Source organism: Rhinatrema bivittatum, chromosome 5, assembly GCF_901001135.1.
Source record: "Rhinatrema bivittatum chromosome 5, aRhiBiv1.1, whole genome shotgun sequence".
In the NCBI taxonomy this organism is placed as follows: Eukaryota; Metazoa; Chordata; class Amphibia; order Gymnophiona; family Rhinatrematidae; genus Rhinatrema; species Rhinatrema bivittatum.
This window is the reverse complement of record NC_042619.1, coordinates 242,733,757-242,747,905: the sequence shown is the minus strand read 5'-3', so window position 1 is coordinate 242,747,905 and position 14,149 is coordinate 242,733,757. Positions and strand designations below refer to the sequence as shown.

The following is a 14,149-nucleotide window of genomic DNA, read 5'->3' as shown; positions in this document are numbered from 1 at the left end:
ACACCCTAGCATTCCAATTGTCATTCAGAAAAAAAAGGCTCATGTCAAAGAAAAAAAGTCACTCAGGTTTTTGCATATACTACCACCAAAATGAGGGATTCTGATGTCAGAACATATGCATTTACCACAGCCATGGATACAAATTAGGTAAATGCAGGATAATGAGCTAACTCCGTATTATCCCGTGTACTAAACCAGGGGTGAGCAAAAGGAGCACCACCCCCCCACCCCCCCCAGGAGTGAGTGAGTGAATGATCCTGAAGAGAGGAATGCTAGCTGCCCTATCAGGGAAGAAAAAAAAATGGCTGCGCAGTTGAGTCTTAGCATCAGGGAGGCATTGAAAGTTCAGGAAGGAGGGAGCTCCCAGAGTGTAGTGACATCACTGTAAACATGCCACAACTTAGCTATGCATCTCTCTGGGTGGACTGGGGAGAGGAGCTGCTTCCACTATGGCAGACCCAGGTAGAGAGATGCTTACCCTGTGGAAGAACTGGACATGAGGAGGAGCCATTGTTGGTATTCTATAACCCAAGAAACCAGGCCCCAGCCCAGGAGGATTTCCTCCTGTCAACGGGTCCCTAACCAGGGAGAGGGGTAACAGTTGCTGCCTACCTGGCGGGGAAAAGTAGTGAGGAAGGGGAAGGAAATGGGTAAAAGTCCAGAGAGAATAAGGAGCTGGAGGGAGGAGAGAGGGGAGGTAGTGAGGAAGGGAGAATAAAGGTAAAAACTATAAAAAGTACAATAAGCAAATAAAAAATAAGTAAACTAAGAAAAATACAGAAAGAGAAAAACAGGAAAAATTAGTGAAAATAAAAAGCAAAGAAAAAAAAAAGGTTGGGCAAGGTGGGACAGTTTTTCTGAGCTCCTACAACTTTTTGGAAACATTTTCCAGCCCTTACGATTGAGTGTATTTCTGTGTGGTGTCCACTTTCCTCCATGCCTGCCTCTCTATGCCCATGTGTGTGTATTTATTTATTTATTTAACAGCTTTTAATATACCGGTGTTCGTGCGAGCACATCACGACGGTTTACAATAAACTTGAGAAAGGAGGAAATTACAAAAAACAGGGAGTGGGAGATGGAGCAGGAGCGAAAAGAGGGGGGTGAGAGAGGGAGAAGGTAAAGGAGGAAAGAAAGCAGCTGAGAAGGTAAAGGAACGTAGCAGTATTTACATGAGAGTGATTAACGAGGGTTAAACATTGTCGCTTAATTACAGCGGTTAATGAAGGATATATAGGTTATATAGAGAATATATATGGTAGCTTATTTACAGCAGTTATGGCAGGTAATAAAAGATAACTTATTTAACTTTTAACACACAGGTTGTACATTTTAACTTGAATTACAGTGGAGTACGGTAACTAGGGAGCGATAAGGTGTATGGTGGGTGGAGGGGGTATAGGGAGGGTGTAGGGTGGGGGGGTAAAAGATGGGTATAGATGGGTTGCAAGGGGGTGAGACTAGGGGGGTTTCAGGGGGGTTGACTACGAGGGGTTGGTTTCAGGGTATGCCTGTCTGAAGAGCCAGGTCTTAATGCCTTTTTTGAAATTGGGTAGTGAGGGTTCAAGATGGAGGTATGTGGGGAGGGAGTCCAGAGGGCGGGGCCTGCGATGGTGAAGGCTCTTTCTCTGGTGGTGGATAGGCGGGCTGTTTTGAAGGGGGGGGGGGTGTGAAGGGTGCCTGTAGAGGTGGATCTTGTCTGGCGGGTTGAGAAGTGGAAGTGGGGCATTTCCTTAAGCCAGGGGGAGTTGTTTTTGAGAGAGTGTTGTGAAGAATAGTTAGGGTTTTATATTGGGAGCGGAACTGGATGGGCAGCCAGTGTAGGTCTACTAGGATGGGTGTAATATGCTCTCTTTTACGTGTGTTCGTAAGGATTCGTGCCATGGCGTTCTGAAGAGTTTGAAGTGGTTTGATGGTGGAGTATGGAAGGCCTAGTAGCAGGGCATTACAGTAGTCCACTTTGGAGAAAATGGTGGACTGTAGGACTAATCTGAAGTCTTGAGTGTGGAGTAAAGGCTTGAGTTTTTTAAGGATCTGGAGTTTGTAGAAGCCTGCTTTAAGAAGGGACTTGATGTGTGGCTTGAAATTCAGGTGTTGGTCAAGTGTGACTCCCAGGTCTCTTACGGAGGGGGGTAGTGTGGGAGTCGTGTTCAGGTTGCTTGGATATAAAGAGTAGTTCGGTTTTGGTTGCATTAAGAGCAAGGTGAAGGTCGGTTAGTAGGGAGTTGATGGTGACTAGGCAAGATTCCCAGAAGAGGATGGTTTCATTGAGTGTTTTCTGAATGGGTATGAGTATTTGTACATCAGCGTATAAGAAGTAGTCCAGGCCTAGGTTTGAGAGTATGTGTATGTGATCTTACTTCTTTCAGCAACCTGAAGACACAGAGAGTGTGTGTGTGTAAATACAGATATATAAAGTAATCCATCTTGGGGGCTCCCAATCAATTGCATGAATAGAAAGGTAGAACACAGATGCAAATACGGTAAGTTTGCTCACCCCTGCACTAAGCCTTACAGCTCATGCCTTTTTGTTGGTAGCACAAGATGAGTTACAATCATGTAAAGTAGGTATTCCCCCTTTCCTCAATGAGCTTACAAACTAAGGACCTTATTTACTAAGCTTCTTTTCCCATAAACATAAAATGAAGAAAAAAAACTTTAGTAAGGGGCTTATTTACTAAAGGTTTTCTTCCATTTTGTATGGGGGGGGGAGCTTAATAAATAGGACCCTAAATTTCTTCGTAAGGCAATAGAGGATGAAGTGACTTCCCCCAAGGTAACAAGGAGCATGAGCAATATTAGAACCCTGGCTTCCCTGGCTCTCAGCTTGCTGCCCTAACCATTAGGCTGCTATTGCTCTACTTCATTAGCATTACAATTTGGAAGCTCATGTACAGTAGCATTCCCAGTTTAATGCACTTCAGTACATAGTCCTTTTAAGTTAAGCAAGGTGATTTCCATAAGATTACAGAACCCTTCAGTCTGAAGGTTGCTCTCTTTGGCTTTGTCTGTAATTATAAATTTACGCAGCAACGGAACTTGACTTCTAAGTCCCTTTACCATAACACTTTTTTTCAACATAAACTAGCACAATTATGCATTGTGCACACCGGTGTGTTGTCCTTCAAGTTTTCAGATTATTCTTATGCTTTCTGGTTATTGCAAAGCACAAATGCATTGTAAAACACAAATAGTGGTATAAAAGTGTGCGACAGAAACAGTGTGTACAAGGTTGCGAGTATGTGTAGGCGAGGGAAGCAGTACTTGTGTGTATCTGAATAAACCACTGAGAATGTGTTTGTGTGAATAAAGGAGAGAGAGGTTGGAGGAAAGGGGTCATATGTGGATGAAAGAATATGGCTTTGTGTGTGTCCACTGAGTGACAGAGGGACGTTGCAGGGTTGGGTGAGGGAGAAACTTGGCTGTGTGTGTTCACCTTTTCCTATATGAAAGTGAGGGATGGAGACTGTGTGTCTGCGAGCATGAGAGGGAGGCTGTTTTTGCCTGTCAGAGTGGTTAACTGAGATAATGAGGCTCTACATGTGTGCGGCTAGTTTTACTTCCGTGTTTTTGTTTCTTGCTTTGGAGCGTTGGTGGAGATGTAGTTCTTTTTAAGAGCAGGCCATATCTTACTAAAGGCCGCAGTAGCTGGAACCAAACAGGAGAACAGAGAGGTGGCGCGAGGTCGGGCCGTGTGAAGGCTCAACGTGAGAGCTAAAACAGAACGCAGGAGCGGCGATCTCCTCATCTGACTACACCGGGGGTCAGGGGGAGAGAGAGAGAGAGAAAGGCCACAGTGGCGGCAGAAAGAGCAACGACAGGGAGAACGCACAAGTCACCTGTTTCGGGTTGCTCCGGGCCGGCGGCGGTGACAGAGAGTCAGGTCCAGATCTAGCGAGGGACACCAGGAAAAGAGGCCCCAAGCGCAGCGGCGCCGCTGAAAACGAGTAAGAGCGCGCGCCCACCAGGCAGACGGTCCGGTGGAACTCCACACGTCGCCTCCCCCACGTGACACATCCGGGACGCACGCCACTACGTCGCCCCCACGTGAGGCACGCCGACTCCAGGGTAACTCCAAGCAGCGTGGGGGGCGAGGCTTTAGACAGGTTGACAAATCAGTGCTAGAGAAAGTAAGAATGCTGTCTTGGGAGAAGATAATACAATTAACATAATGAAAATGTTTGCTAGTTTAATGGTTGGTCTAGCTTCTTAGTTGCTGAGGAAGATATGCCAGGTCTCCTGGTATTTCACCAAGTGTTTGCGCGGAAATGAAATAAGGTTGGTGGGTTTATCTTGTTTTTAGACAGAGTGGACGTCTGCCTTGCTGCAGAAAGCACCGCACAAATAGGAGATTCGGTGTGTAAAGCCTGAACAAGCTTCCTCTTCGCCTGCCTAGACTTAGAAATATCAGGGAAACTCCTAATTTTATTCCCCGGAAAAAAGGCCATTTGTGTTTCTGAAAAAAAAGTCTGGGGTTCCAGTTTAAATTCGAGGTTAAATGTGACCACAAGGTTAGCGTTAGTAACTTCTTCTGACTCCAAAGAACGACTCCTTGCTGTTTCTTCAGAGAGAAAAAAAATCCTCTTGGATGGTAGTGGAATAGCATTAATCAAACTCTCAAATATTTTTTAAAGCATATCTTAAATTTATTTTTCAATTTATTTATGCCCAAAATGTATATGCCCTCTTTCTAAATATATAGCTAACTTACTTTCTATATGCGGATGACATACAAATCCTCATCCCTATAGAAGACTCACTACACAAAGCTATGTCACACTGGAATAAATGTCTTTCAGCTATCAACAATCTTCTCACCAGCCTCAACCTAGTCTTAAACACAAAAAAAACTGAAATTCTCATTATAGCACCGGAAAACTATGTCCCACCCACACCTCTTAATGCTAGCCAAAGCCTGGATACCTTTTCGCAACAAGTAAAAGACCTGGGAGTCATCCTAGACAGCGGATTCAGCCTCAACAAATTCGTTAATAACACTACAAAAGAATGTTTCTTTAAACTACAAACCTTAAAGAAACTAAAACCACTCCTCCTATACAGAGACTTCCGCATGGTACTACAGGCCATCATACTCCCAAAACTGGACTACTGCAACTCCCTCCTTCTAGGCCTACCAGCATGCACCACAAAACCACTTCAGATGGTCCTTAATGCCTCAGCAAGAATCCTCTCAAATGCCAAAAAAAGAGATCATATTACCCCAATCCTTCTTCATCTCCACTGGCTCCCGATTAAATTCAGGATCCAATTCAAATCCTTAATGATGATACATAAAGCTTTGTACCACATCGCGCCGCTCAAGTTAACATTCCAAATTCAACTACACACATCCATGAAACCGACTAGAAGCGCTTATCAAAACAGACTAATCACCCAACCGGCTAAATCCTCGCTGAGGAAATGCGCCCTATCCACAGCGGGCCCTTCACTCTGGAACTCGCTTCCTCCAGACCTTTGCCTTGAACCATGCCACGCTGCATTCAAAAAGAAACTTAAGACTTGGCTATTCAAACAAGCATTCCCGTAGAACTAAGAGCAGGAAGAAAGTCAGTCACATATTATCCGATTACCCCAGCATATTTCACATAACCTTGTTATTTAACCATGTTATTTTCTCATTAACCCTCTTGTTATTTTACTAATTGCAATTTTATTTATTGTCATTTTATTTATTGCCATTTTTTTTTCATTGATATTTATTGTTGTTTATTTATTAATTGTTATTTCATTTATTGTTTTTTATTAATTGTTAGCATTGTTATATATATATATTTTCTGTTTCTTGGATTAACTATGTTCATTGTAAACCGCTAACTTGAAGCGATAGTTACTGTTCATTGTAAACCGGGGTGATATGTATATTATACAGGAACCTCCGGTATATAAATTCTTAAATAAATAAATAAATATATGCCCTCTTTCTAAATATAAGACTTTTCACAAGTGTTACATGGTAACCATAATCTATACATACAAGTTAAAATTTGCCACTCCTTTGGTAACATTTCATAATACACAAAATAAAACAATAAAGACCAAAAAAAATAGCCCAATATCCCAGGAACATTAAAGCAAACATCAGTATTGAAGTCTTATATTCATCCTGTTTTGAAGCATCTTATGGTTTGTAAATGTTCCTTTGTTTTTCTAAACGTTCAAATGTTTAATGTATCGCCCTCTCGCGACGGTTCTGATTTACTGTAAACTGGTGTGATCTGTATACTTTACAGGAATGTCGGTATATAAGAATTCAAAATAAATAAATAAATAGCCGAGAATCACATTTTCTTAATACATAGCATGCAGGGCACTTTGTGCAGCATACCCATTGCACACAACACATCCTCTTATTTCCCCTCTTGAGCCTTCTTTTTAAGTCTTTCCAACCTCTTTCTTGTCCCCATCTCACTCAGCCTGAGGATAGCATGCACTGAAGACTGCATGTGACTTATTCTTGAGTGTTGGGAACAACAGCAGTGGAGGAGCTCTGGCAACCACATCTGACAGCCAAGTTAACTAACTCAACCCAAGGGAGCAATCTGGCTCAGACATTCTGATAAGCAGAGACTAAGTATTAAGGAACTGCTCAAGGTCTTGGTTAGTCCTCTCTGTAAGGCCATTTGTCTCAGGATGGTATCCTGATGAAAACTGCAACTTGATACCCACATTTTTACAAAAGACCCTCCAGAATCTGGCAATGAATTGGGGACCTTGATCCAATACGATAACTGGATGGATACAAGTTCTTTAGGAGCGGCCATCTGCTTCTGTCTTTGTAAATGGATATATGTCTGAAATGTTTTGATTGTCTAGAGAAATCTGGCAGGGTTGTCCTTTCACCTTTGATGTTTGCTATTGTAATTGAGCCTTTAGCACTGTTACTCAGGCATTCAACTGTATCATTTATTTATTTATTTATTTTTCTATACCGATATTCGATTCAAAATATCACACCGGTTTACATAGAACAGGATGTCTCGAAGGCAGGCCTTTGGGTGACATGATACAGTATAACAGATTAACTGAGTAAATAACGAAACTTGTTTTACATAATCGCTATACTAACAATACATATGTTCTGAATTTAACTTACTATGTACAATGGCAGGGAGGGAACTAGCAGTGCCAAGCGAGGGTAACCAAAAGTGGGGGGGGAAAGGGAGGGGGGGGAGGAGGGATAGGGAGCCGGGGATTAATTCTTTGGAGGAAATACTTTCCTGAAGAGCCAAGTTTTGAGATTCTTTCTGAAGGAAGGCGTAGAGGGGTCGGTTCTGAGAGGAGCCGGGAGGTTGTTCCAGATGTGGGGGCCTGCTATTGATGCAGCGCATTCTCTTGTGGAGACTCGATGAACTTCCTTAATGGAGGGAATTGTAATGGAAAGGTGGATATGATAACAGATTATTATATGCAGATGATGTTGTGTCCGTCGGTACCCGACACCCTCTCTCCGCCCTCCTTACCTCTTTGGCACCTCCCTCTTCACCCGTGGGAAGATTGGCTGCCGCGGCGTTCTGCTGCCACTTGTCCTCGGTTCGTTTCATGAACTCTGCTTACCCTGCCTACTCACTATATTTCAGTCTCTCTACAGCTCAGCCTCCAGGGATCGCTGTTCCAGTATCTGAGGGACTACAGCCCAGCCGGGCATTCCAGCTCACTACTGCCACCTCTGGTGGTTCAGTATACCGTCTAATTAAAAGAACTGGTGTGTGTCTGTCTCCTAACTCTGAGCCTGACCGGTGGTCCCTTTCGTGATCTTCCCCCGGGGACGTGATCATCTGCCACTGGTCCAAGGATCCACCCACTGTTGTGTCCGTCGGTGCCCGACACCCTCTCTCCGACCTCCTTACCTCTCTGGCGCCTCCCTCTCCGTCCGCGGAACACTGGCTTCCGCGGCGTTCTGCTGCCAGTTGTCCTCGGGCGTTCCCAGACCAGCTCGACGCTGCAATCACCATGTTTCCTGGAGGCCTAGGGGCGCGCGCGCATGGCACGGCCCTGATTGAAGTACCGGCATTGGCGCAAACCTCGGGGGCGTCCCCCGAAGATGACGTCACCCGCGACGGATATTTAAGGTCTTGGAATTTGCTAACATATCGAGTTAGCAAGGGGTTTCGCTACCTAAGCTACTCTGCCTCCTCGGACTTACCAGAGGTACCCGCTCCTCGGGGCCTCGCTCTCTCCTTGTTTTTTCAGGTGACAGTCTGGAACCGGTACTCGCTCCTCGAGGGCCCTGATCCCAGACTTGCTTCATATACTCCTCTGCCTGGAAGTCTTCATTACCAACTATATCAGCTACATCAGTGAGTTACCATCATTCTCTATGAGCTTTCCCTGGAACCAGGTACTCGCTCCTCGAGGGCCTATACTTTCCAGCTCTTGGGCTTCATTGGGACATTGTGCGAGTGTTACCACCTGCATACCCTGCCTACTCTCTATATCTCAGTCTCTCTTCAGCTCAAACTCCGGGGATCACTGTTCCAATATCTGAGGGACTACAGCCCAGCCGGGCTTACCAGCTCACTACTACCATCTCTGGTGGTTCAGTGTACTATCTAATAGAACTAGTGTGTGTTTGTCTCCTAACTCTGAGCCTGACCGGTGGTCCCTCGGGATAATTCCCCGGGGGTGTGGTCATCTGCCACTGGTCCAAGGATCCATTCTCAACTCTCATATATAACTACAAATCCCAAATGGATTGCTAACAACTATCTGATTGCTCCTCCCATCAAGCATCAGATTCAGAACAGATTGCTAAATCCCTAGAAAATCCAGAACAGATTGCTAACTCTCTAGCGAATCCTGAACAGATTGCTAACTCCATGGATCCAGCACAACTCAGTGCTTTGCAGGCCATACCGGGCCTGGCCCAATGCCCTGTGGAGCAGCAAGACGCTTTGGAGAAGCTTACTTCAGCATTTCATCAACTGCACATACAAGAAGGTTCAAGGCACAACCTCCAACCAAGAAGGTCAGTCACCAGAGGTAACTTTGAAGACTGCTGTACCACTGGCGGCTCCAATCCACTTTTCTGGAGAAATCCAGAAGACCCGGGGCTTTTTGAACCAGTGCTGCATGCACTTTGCCTTACAGCCTTCTCTATTTCCTACAGCTCCCTCCAAGACTACCTACATCCTTTCATACCTGGATGGTAGGGTTTTGTCGTGGGCATCTACCTTGTGGGAACGCAAGGACTCTATTTTGCAGAACATAGAAGGATTTATGACTTGTTTAAATCCATTTTTGATGATCCTGCTCGAATGTCTGTAGCCGGTTCTGCTTTAGTTGATTTGAAGCAAGGCAGCAGATCATTGCTGAATTTGCCATAGAGTTCAAAACTCTTGCGGCAGAACTTTGCTGGGACCCCAAATGTCTCAAGACTCTCATCTGCAGAGGCCTGGATAACTGTCTGAAGGACGAGCTGGCCGCTCACCAAACACCTGACTCACTAGACGAATTAATAGCCTTAGCTACTCAGATTGATCTACGACTCCAGGACAAGGCGAAGGAACTCCGGCCTAGAGTGGTACCCGGGTTGAAACAGGCCAGTGCTGTCTCTACACCTTGGATGGTTCCAGTAATCCCTGCTGCTGATACAGATGAACCTATGCAACTGGGTCATGGTCGTTTGACCTCCAAAGAGAGAAGATTTCGGAAGAAGTGTGGCCTTTGCATGTACTGTGGTCAGCCCGGCCACAATGTCTTTACATGCTCCATTCATCCGGAAAACGGACGGGCCTAAGTCCTGTAGGAGGACTGTTCTTAGGCCATACCGCGACATCTCCTCCACTCTCTCTTCCAGTCTCTTTGACCTACGGACCGATCACGGTTCAGACTCCTGCCCTGGTGGACTCAGGGAAAGGAGGCGACTTCATTCTCTGATGTCTAGTGGAAGACCTGAAGATTCCCCTCATCAAGTTGAAAGATCCACTACTGTTATCGTCCATTCATGGGGAGCCCTTACCAGGCAACGTGGCTTGCGAAACCGTACCAGTTACTCTTCGCACCGGGGCGCTCCATACGGAATCATTTTCCTTCTTTGTACTGGAGAGAGCTATGCACCCCATCTTCCTGGGGTTACCCTGGCTGCAAGTGCACCAACTCCAATTTGACTGGCCATCCCTGGATCTCTCCCGCTGAGGCCCAGAATGTCATGGGAAGTGCCTTAAGGAGATCTCTCCTATTGTATGTATGTCTACGACTCCAGCGATGCCAGGACTGCCACCCCAATACGCATCCTTCGGGGATGTATTCTCCAAAGAAGCAGCTGATATTCTTACTCCACATAGGCCCTATGACTGTGCCATAAGGCTGAAGCCCAATGTACCCCCTCTCAGCTAAAGAGAATAAAACTATGTCGGAATACATTGAAGAAAATCTCCAGAAGGGCTTTATCTGACCATCAAAGTCGCCGGCCGGCGCAGGCTTTTTCTTTCTGGGGAAGAAGGACGGTACCCTACGTCCATGTATCGATTACCGAGGTCTAAATGAAATCACGATCAAAGACCGTTACCCCTCAGCCGTCTCTTCTCCATTATCGGGCTAAAATCTAGCTGGATACAAAAAAGAGGCATTCTGGGGGCATAAATGGGAGGAGCTACTTATCCAACTAATTTAGCCGATAAGTAGTGATATTCAGACTTATCTTTCTAAGATATCTAGCTAGCTTAGACCTGCTATTGAGCAGGTCTAAAGTTAGCTGGTTATCTTATCTGGCTAACTTTAAACTTATCTGAGTATATTCAGTGGCATGGCTGCACCACTTAATATCCCTTGTAAATTAGCTGGATAAGAATTATCTACTTAACTTACTTAGCCGGCTGTGTCTGAATATTGACCTCAGTGATTCTAGGTTGATATCTCTTTAAAGTAATTCATAGGACATATCTTAAAGATCTGCAAATTTAATGTAGCACTATCTAATAAATGTTGGAGAGGCTGTCAGATAGAAGGAACTTACATACATATGCTGTTGATGTATCCACCAATTCAACAGTTTTAGCAGAAAGTGTTAAGTTTATTTCCTCTCACTGAATGCAAACATCAGAACTAGCTTTATTAAGGCTACCTCTGAAAGTCTTAATGACTCAGGCAAAGGAGATGGTGCTACATAGCTCTCATAGTAGCACAAAGAATAACATTGAGGCATTAGAAACAGGTTAAGGAATATTACAGTTAGAAACAGGTTAAGAAATGGTACAGTTTGGTCTCTTCCACAGTATCCTATGAATGTTTGTTGGTAAAAATGATAGATTCTATTGATAAATTTGAGTTAACTTCTTTAAATCCATTGAGATGTAAGCCATGTATTTGGTTTAGTTTTAGGTAGGGATGTGAATCGTTTTTTGACGATTTAAAATATCGTCCGATATATTTTAAATCGTCAAAAGTCCAGCGGGGGTCCGGAAACGACTTCCTGCACGCGAATCATTTTTCCGTACGGAAAAAAGATTCGCGGCAGGAGATCGCTCCCGGACCCCCGCTGGACCCCCAGGGACTTTTGGCCAGCTTGGGGGGGCCTCCGGACCCCCACAAGACTTGCCAAAAGTCCAGCGGGGGTCCGGAACGACCTCCTGCAGTCGAATCGAGTTGCCGTACGGCCGGCGCCATTTTGCGCCGTATGGCCGGCGCCATTTTCCGTACGGAAAAACGATTCGCGGCAGGAGATCACTCCCGGACCCCCGCTGGACTTTTGGCAAGTCTTGTGGGGGTCAGGAGGCCCCCCCAAGCTGGCCAAAATGGCGCCGGCCGTACGGCAACACGATTCGACTGCAGGAGGTCGTTCCGGACCCCCGCTGGACTTTTGGCAAGTCTTGTGGGGGTCAGGAGGCCCCCCCAAGCTGGCCAAAAGTCCCTGGGCGTCCGGCAGCGATCTCCTGCCGCGAATCGATTTCCGTACGGAAAAACGATTCGCGTGCAGGAAGTCGTTCCCGGACCCCCACTGGACTTTTGGCAAGTCTTGTGGGGGTCAGGAGGCCCCCCCAAGCTGGCCAAAAGTCCCTGGGCGTCCAGCGGGGGTCAGGCAGCGATCTCCTGCCGCGAATCGATTTTCTGTACGGAAAAACGATTCGCGTGCAGGAAGTCGTTCCCGGACCCCCACTGGACTTTTGGCAAGTCTTGTGGGGGTCAGGAGGCCCCCCCAAGCTGGCCAAAAGTCCCTGGGCGTCCAGCGGGGGTCCGGCAGTGATCTCCTGCCGCGAATCGATTTTCCGTACGGAAAAACGATTCGCGTGCAGGAAGTCGTTCCCGGACCCCCACTGGACTTTTGGCAAGTCTTGTGGGGGTCAGGAGGCCCCCCCAAGCTGGCCAAAAGTCCCTGGGGGTCCAGCGGGGGTCCGGGAGCGATCTCCTACGCTCCTGCCGTCGGGGGACAAAAAACAAAATGGCGCCGGCGCTACGTTTGCCCTGTCATATGACAGGTCAAACGTAGCGCCGGCGCCATTTCTACATCGCACAGGAGGTCCAAGAGTAAAAGATCACACCGGGACCCTTCCTCTGGACCCCAGGTAATTTAAGGCATTTTGGGGGGGTTCGGGAGGGTGGGGGATTTATTTTAAAGGGTCGGGTGGGTTTTAGGGTTGTTTTAGTGTGCCGGTTTTCCCGCCCTCTCCCTTCCCCTCCCCCCCACTGGGCCCCAGGTAATTTCAGGCATTTTGGGGGGGTTCGGGAGGGTGGGGGATTTATTTTAAAGGGTCGGGGTGTGTTTTAGGGATGTTTTAGTGTGCCGGTTTTCAATTTACACGATTTACACGATATTTAAAAAACCCAAACTGCGACGATCCGATTCCCTCCCCCTCCCAGCCGAAATCGATCATTAAGACGATCGATCACACGATTCACATCTCTAGTTTTAGGTTTAGAAAATGCAGCATCATCCTTCCAACTTAACCACACTGGTCAACTGTTAATGGATTTCTGAAACAAAGAGTTAGGCCTTATTTCACTAAGACTTTTCTCCTATTCTTTGTCTATGGGGAAAAAGCCTTAGTAAACCATGTCCTTAGTCTTGTGTGATAAACACAGTGGAATGATTTTTCAAAGGAGTTATGCATATAAACATAGTATATATTGTAGCAACTTTCAAAAGCCCATTTACACATGTCTAACCTTTTGAAAATTCAGCACTGTGAAGTGAATTTTCAATGGAGCTACGAGTGTAATAGCCATCATTTTCAAAAGCCCATTTTTCCATCGATAAGCAGGTTGAATTAGCCCTGCTATTTGGGTGACATCTCTGGATGGTGCACTCGATCGGATATTTTCTTCAAGATCCAAAGTCTTTTGTGCTGCGCATGTGCGGCACTTCCCACGCGCAGCTCGCAGCTCCTCTTCAGTTACTTTTCTTCCACGCTCCAGAGATTTTTTCTTCACTGCGTTAGTGAATTTCAAACAGCACTTTTTCAGTGCTACAATGGCCGCAAAAAAACCCAAGCTTCAAATACTGTCAGTGCAGACACATAATGTCCGTCACTGATAATCATAATTACTGCTACATTTGTTTAGGCCCCGACCATGACCAAGCGTCATGTCAGGACTGTGGATGTATGTCCCCTAGAGCCCAAAGACAAAGGTCGCTAAAATTGCCAACCATTCACCAGCGTTAGGCTCATATGCCCCCGCTCTGGGATGTTCTATCCAGTCGTTCTCGGGCTTGAGAATGAAGCCTCACAACTTACCTAAACGAGCCTCTTTGGCAGAACCGAGACCTAAGAAGCATCAATCTGCCTCAGAAACAAAAAAGGTAAAATCCGGGCAGGAAGCGCGTGGTCCCAACTCAAATGTGCCGTATATGCCACAAAGTAATTGACGCAGGACGGTGGAACAGGCGAGACCAGAATCTGCACCAAAATCGGCGCATGATGCATCGATGGCATCTGGCGCCCATGGGCCAAAGCATTCATCTCAGCACAAACTGCATCGCGTCCAACCAAACACACACTCTCATCATTCGACTTACGATGCATCGATGCATTCTCACCACACAGACCATGACGCACCGACACATTTGCGCCATCATCCAGCTTCTTCAATGCGGGAGGAGCGCCTAATGTCACATGGTCATCCAAACACAAAAATCCCCATCGAAGTCTCAACTCGCAAAGTATCTCATTTTAGATAACTTATCACATCCTCC

The 14,149-nt window shown here is 46.1% G+C and overlaps 1 protein-coding gene and 1 long non-coding RNA gene across 4 annotated transcripts in view; one reads left to right on the top strand and one right to left on the bottom strand.

The window, feature by feature from the left end:
- The window catches only part of JADE3 (jade family PHD finger 3), a 183,912-nt gene extending 179,849 nt beyond the window's left edge, over positions 1-4,063 (bottom strand). Inside the window, exon 1 of one of the 3 annotated variants that reach the window (XM_029603618.1) lies at positions 3,840-4,063. The gene's annotated coding sequence lies outside the window, so the exon portion shown is untranslated. Of the gene's footprint in view, positions 1-3,832 lie in introns of all 3 variants that reach the window. The other 2 variants (XM_029603617.1, XM_029603616.1) reach the window with 2 other exon arrangements.
- A 54-nt stretch (positions 4,064-4,117) lies between these two features.
- The window catches only part of LOC115092603, a 110,433-nt gene continuing 100,401 nt past the window's right edge, over positions 4,118-14,149 (top strand). The window contains exon 1 of the long non-coding RNA XR_003857036.1: positions 4,118-4,278. This is a non-coding gene — a long non-coding RNA (uncharacterized LOC115092603). The remainder of the gene's footprint in view (positions 4,279-14,149) is intronic.